The sequence below is a fragment of the Choloepus didactylus genome, chromosome 2, assembly GCF_015220235.1.
Source record: "Choloepus didactylus isolate mChoDid1 chromosome 2, mChoDid1.pri, whole genome shotgun sequence".
Lineage (NCBI taxonomy): Eukaryota > Metazoa > Chordata > Mammalia > Pilosa > Megalonychidae > Choloepus > Choloepus didactylus.
In genome coordinates this window covers 225,001,434-225,010,201 of record NC_051308.1, presented here as the reverse complement: position 1 = coordinate 225,010,201, position 8,768 = coordinate 225,001,434, and the positions used below count along the sequence as shown (strand labels likewise).

Sequence of the window (8,768 nt, the reverse complement as noted above, 5' to 3'; positions counted from 1 at the left end):
AAGGAAGGGAGGATGGAGGGTGGGGGTGCCCCAACAAAGGAGGAGAGCTGGTGTGTAGGATGAGGGGCTGCCCAGAAGATAGTTCTGGTGTCAGGGAGCATGGTTTTCTGTGACCCTCCTCCTCCTCCTTCCTCCCTTTACTCTGCCAGCCCTAGGAAGCAATCCCAATACTCCTCACCTTCCCCTAAGTGCGTGCTGGATGATATAAAAATCCATCCCAGGCAATCAAGGGCTTGATTTCTACTTCTGGTTTGGTCGCTGGCTCCTGCTCTCCCTTCCAGCCACTTGGGCTCCTTGCTACTTCTGGATATGCTCTGCCCAGTCCACTCTGGGCCTTTGCTCGTGCCATTTCCTCTCCCTGCAATGCTCTCCTTACCATCTCCACATGCTGCCATCCTGCAACCCTGCCAGCCTGCAAAGGGGACCACATTGCACTGGAATTGGCTGCTTGTGGGCCTGTCTTGCCCACTTTCCTGGGAGCTCCTAGAGGGCAAGGAACACGCTTTTCTCTGTGTCCACAGCCCCTAGCCCAGGCAGATAGGCAGGAAATATTGGATGAATAAATGCATGATGAATGAATGACTGAACTGTAATTGAATGATGGAAGGGAGAGAGTGAAGGAGGGAGCGGGGTAGAGAAGAAGGGAAGGAAGGAAGGAATGAAGGAACGAAGGAAAGAAGGGAGGGAAGGCGGGAGGGAAGCCCAGTTCAAATACTGTCCTTCTCTTGGGAGCCTCCCGGAGTCCGTGCTCTAAAGCCTAAGGTAGGTGATTTTTATTCCATTTCTGGATGTACTGCCTTATCTCTCGTTTCTATGATTCCAGGAAATATGTTCCTGGAATCATTTCTCTCTTTTCTAAATCATTTCTATTATTTCTAACTCATTTCTCCCTGCTTCCCCATCCTCTTCCCACACCCTCCCTGGCCCTTTGGGCATACAAAGGGCTTACTAACTAACCAGTGACTTAAAAGGCCTTGTAAACCTATCTGTGTCCACCTCCCAGGAGGATCAGTGTTTTTCCACTGAATAGGGGAAGGTGTAAATCCATGTTCTCTAACAGGGGAACTGGGGCATAAAGGAAGAATGGAGAGGGTGAAGGCAGACAGGCTTCTGAGTTCTCCAGAGAAGACGGGGGCAAGGGACATTTGTGGACGGCCTGCTGTGTGCCGGGCTTCATACGCACCTGAGTTTGCTTCCCCGGTGGCCCTGTGAGACGTGCATTAGACTTGGAACTGCACAGACGGGAGTTTTGAGGCAATTTTGTGGTCTCCACTCCCACTTGGCTCCAACCAGCCTGCCCTCCCCACCTCCACCTTGTCCAGGGCAGCAGGAGGAGGCCCAGCTTTGGGGTCAGACAGAACTTTGGTGGTGTGCTGGAGCTGATGTGTGCTGCCTGCTATGAGCTTACACGAGGCAATTGGAAAATATTTGGGAATTTTGCATGTCCATTGTTGGTAGATTGACATTGGCTTTAGTGGGAGTATTTACACCACAGAAATTGGCAAACACTAAAATTGGGGCTTTTTTTTTTTGAGTCAGCTTATTAACACACCACTGCCTGGGCTTCAATTCTAGCCATGTTTCTTAGCAGCTGTGCAACTTTTATCTTAACACTTCACCTCTCTGAACCTCGGTTTCCCTACCTGTACAATTTTGAGGTCCTCAAACTTTCCCTCTGCTACTCTCTGTCTTGCCAGCTCTCCTTTTCCCATCCTACCTCTTTCCATCTACCTCTCTCCATCACTCCACCAGCTACTCCTGATGCTTTCTACACTGAGTCACCCAACCAAACACCCTCTCTGTTTGGTCTCTTTCTTTCTGATTCTTTGTCCTATGGGCATGTTTTCCTTCATATTTCCATCTGAAGATTTCTCTATCTCTACTTTTCTTGAACTCTTCCTCCTGCCCTCTCAAGAAACATTTCAAAGTCTGTTTAAAAAACAACACGGCAAGTAACTTTACAGTTTTTTTTTTTTTTTTTGAGAACAGGACGTGAGAAGACCATGTTGAATTTCCTGTGTGAAGTGATGTGTGGGCTTTCTGAGCAAAACAAGGGTCAGGCTGTGGTCCTGGAGAAGCCAATGCCAAGATCATCTGGAATCAGGCCTCAGACAGTGCAGCCCATGGGGTGCCCAGGCCACTCCTGCCCTCCCTGGGGACAGGTTTTCCAGACATGTGCTGGGAGAGGGCTGGGACCGGCACAGAATGTTCCACCACACACCGCAGTCGCGCCCCATTTACCCGGTCCCTCACCACAGGCCTAGAGGGGGCCCTACCAAGCCAGACCCTGCTCCCCACTCCCTGCTGTGGGCATGACTGGGTGAGTCATCCCCCTTCTCTGAGCCTCAGTTTCCTCACCTGAACGATGGTGGGACTAATTGCAGGTAACACACCCAGCAGAATGTGCTGAAGTAACATGAGTTATCTGTCCAAACAGGGAAAGAGGGGAAGGGAGGTGTTCCCTGTAAATACTAAGTGAAGTAGTCTCCCATTACATGGTAAAACCGTGATTAATTGAACTTCTCTTGATGGAAACTTCCAATAACTGGGTGTTGGGCCTTAGGCAAGTTACCTAAGCTATTTGTGCCTCAGTTTCCTAAACTGTGAAGTGGGGTTTATAATAGGACCCACCTTATAGGAGCACTGCAAGGATTAAATGAGCTATTACTATTATCAATTATTTACACATCCCTTTCCGACAGGTGACCTTTCAAGATGAAATTTAAGGAGGCCTCTGAGGGGAGCCATCTCTGAACATCGCCTTTCCGAGGCATCTGCCTTTGAGGAGCTGTTCCACCTGCCGCAAGGCTCTGAACTCTCCGTGGTACCTCAGGGCCCTCGTCTCTAATTTGGGGGAGTAACGGTCCCCCACCCAATGGGTGGGTGTGAAGCTCGCGGGCAACGCTTGAAAACCAAGCCGCCTCCATTACCAGCGCTTCTCCCACTGGTGGCGCTGTAGAGTCCCGGGGTGAGCCTGGCCACGCCCCTTTCTCCAGGGGCGGTACCAGAATTCTGGTCACGGTGATTGGTTTGGGGCTGGGCATGTGACTTAAGCTGGGCCAATGAGAGCACGACTCAGGATGCAGGCATCCCGGGGACGTGATGGTTGACGTGTGCTGAGCGCCTCCGGAGTGCCATGCTTGGTGTTCTAAGCAAGTTTGTGTGTGATTTCAGTGACGCTTCGCAGCATTGTTTTTCCCGTTTTCCACATGGGGAAACAGGAGTCAGAAGCCTGATTTCTGGTCCTGGTTCAACCTCTGACTCTGTCTGTGATCCTAGGGAAGTCCTCTCATTTATGTATTCCAGGAACATTCATTGAGTGTGTTGGGGAATAATAATGGCTAACATCTAGGCACTTCAGGACAGAGAGAAATGCTGTTATTCCTATTTGGCAGGTAGGGAAACTGAGGCACCAAAAGTTCATGCAGCTACTAAGGAGTAGAGCTGCATTTTGAACCCAGTTGTCTTAATTTATGTCCATGCCCTTAAACTATTAAGTTAAGTGTGCCATCTCTGCTGAGCAGGGGCAGCGTCCCACCCTCATGAAGCAAGGGTTGTTAGGGTGATGGTTCCAGGCCTGTGAGCCCGTTTCCCAGAAGGTTCTAGTTTTAAGAAAGCAGGGTGGGCTGTGTCCTGGAGCTGGGAATCCCTGTCCTGACCTCCCTTACTGATGACCCTGGACATCGTGGCTGCTCCTTGAGCCTCGGTTTCCCTAGCTATGGATGTAAGGGGTTCTCAAAGAAGCTGCTCCAAGCTCTTTCCACTTGCTGGGATGAAATGGGCTCTTGGCATGCCCCACCCCTGTCCTCGTCCTGTCCTTTCCTCCCCTCCCCTGGGCCTGACCCTTCCTCTGGGGGCTTGCTCTTAGAAACAGTGGGCCATAGATCTCCTTGCCTCCCTCTTCTAGTCGGGAGAGGCAGACAGACGGGGCAGGTGAGATCCAAAGGTCCCGGGTTCGTACAGATCCACTGCCCACCAGCCACGCAAGCCTGTCTGGGCTGTGGAAAGGCAGGCTTTTTCTATTGATCCATGTCGTCAGCATGGGGAAGGCAGCTGTTCTCCCAATCTGGAATCGATGTAACCCAACCTAGCAGATGGGGGTGGAGGGTTCAGAGCCAGGAAATAGTTGCCCTTGAGTTTGGGAAACACAGGCCAAGGCCACCAGACAGGGTTTGCTTGGGGTTTGCTTTAGGGGTTAGCTGGCATGGTTGGGCTGCAGAGCATGCTGGGAAGCCCCAGCCTGCGGGGAGGAAGATGCCTGAGTCATGGGCTTCTCCCAGGCTCAGGGCCAGCTTAGATGCTTTGGCAACTTTATACTTCATCTCATCAGCCCCTGACTCTGAATATGGTGAGTGGTCTGGTGGTGCAGGTGTGACAGTCTTGGGCTGGGATCATCAATGGGTCCTAGCCCCTGCTGTGACACTGATCTGCTGTGCAGCATTGGGCAAGTTCCTGCCCCTCTCTGGGCCTCAGATTCTCCAGAAGTCAAAGCAGAGTTCAGACCAGTGGTCATAAGGATGGTCCAGCCCTGCCCTCAATGATTGTGGTGACAGTGTTGCTTCTTGTCTGGACAGGTTGCACTCCCCATTGAGGGCTCATTGGGAGGTCACAGCCCTGTCATGACATAACTGGCCCATTTCACTTGCTGGTCCTTGCCATCCACATTCCTAAATCCCACCCATCCCCACACACTCCTACCCGCTCCAGGCAAGTTCCCTGTAAAGGGCCTGGTGATACTCAAGAGGAGGCTGTAGCTCACCATGGGGTCAGGAACTGGGTCTGTGGTTCTCTCTGTGGGGCTGGGGCTGGCGCCCAGGAACCTCTGCTGGGCTTCCAGACAGGGTCCTTGTGGTGGCCCCTGGAGCTGGGATCTGGTATTTTCTGGGGCTAGGAGTAATGGACTGGGGTTCTGGGATGGGTCCTAAGTTCTGGACACTCCCTGATCTTTGGCCCTTAATGTCACCATCTGCACAAGGGGTACAGTGGGCTGGAGAAGCTTTAAGGGCCCTTTCTAGACTGCTAATGTTCTCATGTGCTCTCTTTGCTCTCTATATTTTCTAGACTTTCCCCTCTCTGCTCCCACCTTCTCTCTTCCTTGCTGCTGCTCCCTTCTTGGCATCTCCCCACCACCACCCCTGCCTCGCATCCCACCTGTTTAATCCTCATTGTCTCTTGACCCAGACTGGACCTTCTCTCCTCCCTCCCTCCCACCCTTCACCTGCCTCTATTGCCTTCCCCCCCTTTTCCTTCTGTCAAGACTCTATCCATCCTTCAATGTCGTGTCTGCCATGGTACTGGGCGTGTCCCCCTCAGAGCTCCCACAGCACTGGCTAGAGCCTCTCCCACCCTGCAGGCCTGGGTACCATTTGGGGTGGCCCCTCACAATAGGGGGATCACTCCATAGAGGCTGGGGGCACTCCCAAACCCAGAGAGACAATGAGGTCCCTGAGGACAGGGACTAGGTTTTCTTCTTCATCATCTTCCTCAAGGTGAAGAAAAGTAGCTGCTTAATATTGACGTGCTTGATGGAATCAGGCTGCGGTGCCCTTTGAAGGGAGAGTGTGGAATAGCTTGTTTGCTTTTGGGTTTGGTTAAAGAGGAATGAACTGGACTGAGAGGTTTTATCCTAAACCAAGTGGACTTGACTTGAGTTAGATGGGCTTCAGCCACCTGGGCTGGGTTAAGCTGGGTTATTTGGCCTCAGTTGGGTTAGGTTGGCTAAACTGAGTTAGATTGGCTTGGTTAGTAGGGTGGGACTGGATTAGTTAGATTGGACTGGTTAGGTGAAGTGGCTATTTAGTTGAATTGGGTTGGGTTATTTGGATTGGGAGAGCTGGGTTGGCTTGAGGTAGGTAAATTGGGTTGGTTTGAGCTAGCTGAGCTGACTTTGTTTGGGTTAGTTTAGTAGAGTTGGATGAGTTGGATTGGTTTGGGCTGGTTTAGTTGTATTTGGCTGATTAATTGGAGTCAGCTAGGTTATTTGTTTTAAGTTGCTGAGATGAGTTGTGTTGGCCGAGTTTGGCTAGATCAGTTGGGTTGAGCTAATTAGTTGAGTAGGCTGTATTAGGTAGGTTGGGCTAGCCTACTTGGGTTGGGCTGGTTGGTTGAGTTAGGCTTGGTTAGTTGGTTAGGTGATTGGTTTGGGCTGGGTTGGGCAGGGTTAGTTGGGGAGAGCCAGTGGGATGGGATAGGTCATTTGGGTTTCTAGAACTGGGCTAGCTTAGATTGGTTGGGTTAGTTGGTTTGTCTGTGTAGAATAGGTTGGCTTAGTGGGCTGGATTATGGGATGGCCTGGCCTGGCCTGGGTTCCGGGTTGGCTGGGGGATAGCCACAGTGTTCTGAGTTCTGCTTAGTCTCCAGTTCTGAGCCAGGGCGGGTGGGGGCTGGTGGATGCCTTGGCCACAAATAGCTGTGGGGAACACAAACAGTTTGGTCTTCAAAGACCTCAGTGGTGGCGGCTGTAACTTTCCACCCGGCCCCAGCAAGCACGTCTCTGGGCCTTGTGTTCGGGCCCAGCTGCTGCTTCCTTTGTGAGCAAACCACAAGGTGGGGGGCGGGAGAGGTGGGGAGCATGGGGTCTCTGAGCCTCTCATCTACAGGATCCTGGAAGGCAGCAAGTCTTGCCAGGCATCCTCCAACTGAGACACCAGGTGCTTTCTGCTAACGAGAAAGAAAGAGACCCCGGGATGGGCGAGCAGAGCATTCCCCTCCCTGCGGCAGCCCTGGCATGGCCGATGTGCCAGGACTGGCAGGGGTGGGTGAGACCAGGAAGGATTGTGGGGAGGCAGGAGCGGAAGTGGGGGTGATGGTTTAAATTACAAGCCTGTAGAGCTCGTGGGGTCTCTGGGACCTTGGTTTTGGCACTACTGTGATGGTAGTTGGGCCAGATGTTCATTCATTCATTCAAAAAATTATTTCTTGAGCACTCACTGAGCAAAAAGACCTGATATGCAGGAGTCAAAGGAGGGAGAGCTGGCAATGGCTGCAGAGACAGGCTAAGGCTTCCTGAGGGGCTGTGTACCACCCCTATTGCCCATTTCCTCACTCTCTCTGCTCAGCTGCTTCTTTTCCTCCTTTGAAGGCAGATCAGACCCCTCCTGTGCCCAGAGTAGGTATGCCCTGTGGGCAGAGGCGCAGTGGTGGCCAAGCCCAAAGAGCAGAGCCTGGCAGTCACGGCCCAGCCCCTCCTGGCTTCCCTGTTGCTAGCCTTGCACTGCACCCCACCTTCCCACAATGCCCCTTGTCCCTGGGAAGGCAGAGCAGGTTAACAAGTGTAAGCCCCCACTTTACAGATGGGGAAATTGGGACCCAGAGTTTGGGAGTGACTTGCCTAGGGCACACAGCACATTGGAGGCAGAGCCAGGACTCAAGTCCAGATGTCCTGCTTCCCCATGCCAGGAGCAGTCGCATGGCTCAGCGGAAAGTCCTTGAGTTTGGGATTCAAACAGCCCTAGGCTTGCTACTTACATCTGTGGGCCCTTGAACAAGGGTCTTAATCTCTCAACTTCAGTTTCCTCTAGGGCACTGATTCTCAACCCTGGGTGATTTTGTCCCTCAGGGGACACTTAGCAATGTCTGAAGACATTTTTGGTGTCCCAACTGGGGGTGCAACAGGCTTCTAGGAAGTAGAGGCCAGAGATGCTGCTAAACATCCTATAGGGCACAGGACAGTCCCCACACAACAAAGGATTATCCATCCCAAAATATCGATAGTGCTGTGGTGGAGCAACTCTGTTCCACTGGCCAGCTGTCCCAGTTTGCCTGGGACAAGGCATTCCCTGGGACAAGGGACTTTTAGTGTTAGACCTGGGACAGTCTGGGGTAAACCAGCCTGGTTGGTCACCGTAGTTTCCTTCTCTGTAAAACGGGGTGTCACTACCCCCTCACAGCATTGCCATGAAGCTTATGGGAGACTCTATGCTGAGGGCAGAGTACAGTGCCAGGCACAGAGTTGGCACTCAGTAAACCAGAATGGGTGCCAGATGCATGATGCTTACCATGCTCTGTCTTCCTGCAGATCTGTGCTCCAGCGTTTCCCTGGAGGGCCCTGTTTTCCCATCCTCTGTGCCTGGCACAGCTTCCAAGTTCCCAGACTAAGCTCCTCCGGGAAGCCGTCTCTGACGGGACAGTGGATCACAGACCTCTCCCTCCTCTGACTTCCCCCCACCCCGCTGTCGGTCCTGCCTGTGGAGCACTGGCTCATCTCATGTCCTGTTTAGCCTGTTTAGCTGTCAGGTGTCCCGAGGGTTGAGGGTCTTTCTTCTTCCCAGGTACTTCAACTCATTTTCCTGGAATTACCAGATTCTTCACTCATGCCCCAACTAGACTGAGAGTCCCCAAGGGCAGGGGCTGTGTCAGGTGTATCTCTGTGCCCTGATGCCCAACCCAGGGCTTGGCACAGAGGAGCAAGAGCAAACTTCCACTGGATACATTTCTGGTGCTTTTCTCAGGTGACAGGTGCCACCTTTGAGCTCTGGAGACACTGTCTTCTCTGCTTGTCACTCTAGCCCATCAGGCCTGGTGCCGTGCTGAGTACATGGTAGAGACCCTGGTGGGACTGGAGACCAGGACAGAGCTCTGCTGCAGAGTTCTTTCAGCCATGAGGATTGTCAGCAGTGAAGTCAGTAATGTGGCAAGAGGTTTGCAATAAACTAAGTGAAAAAGATGTGTGCATCGTGGTAAATTACATTCATTTGAAGGACATGTTTTCTTGACTTGAAATTGCACTTTGGCTAGAAGAGCCGTTCAACCAAGATGGTGGTGTAAGA

The 8,768-nt window shown here is 52.2% G+C and overlaps 1 long non-coding RNA gene across 1 annotated transcript; it reads left to right on the top strand.

Moving 5' to 3' along the window:
- The first annotated feature begins 2,104 nt into the window (after positions 1-2,104).
- LOC119520410 lies at positions 2,105-8,606 on the top strand. Its single transcript, XR_005214170.1, has 3 exons — positions 2,105-2,320; positions 2,703-2,824; positions 8,018-8,606. It is a non-coding gene; the product is annotated as an uncharacterized LOC119520410 (long non-coding RNA).
- The last annotated feature ends 162 nt before the right edge of the window (positions 8,607-8,768 follow it).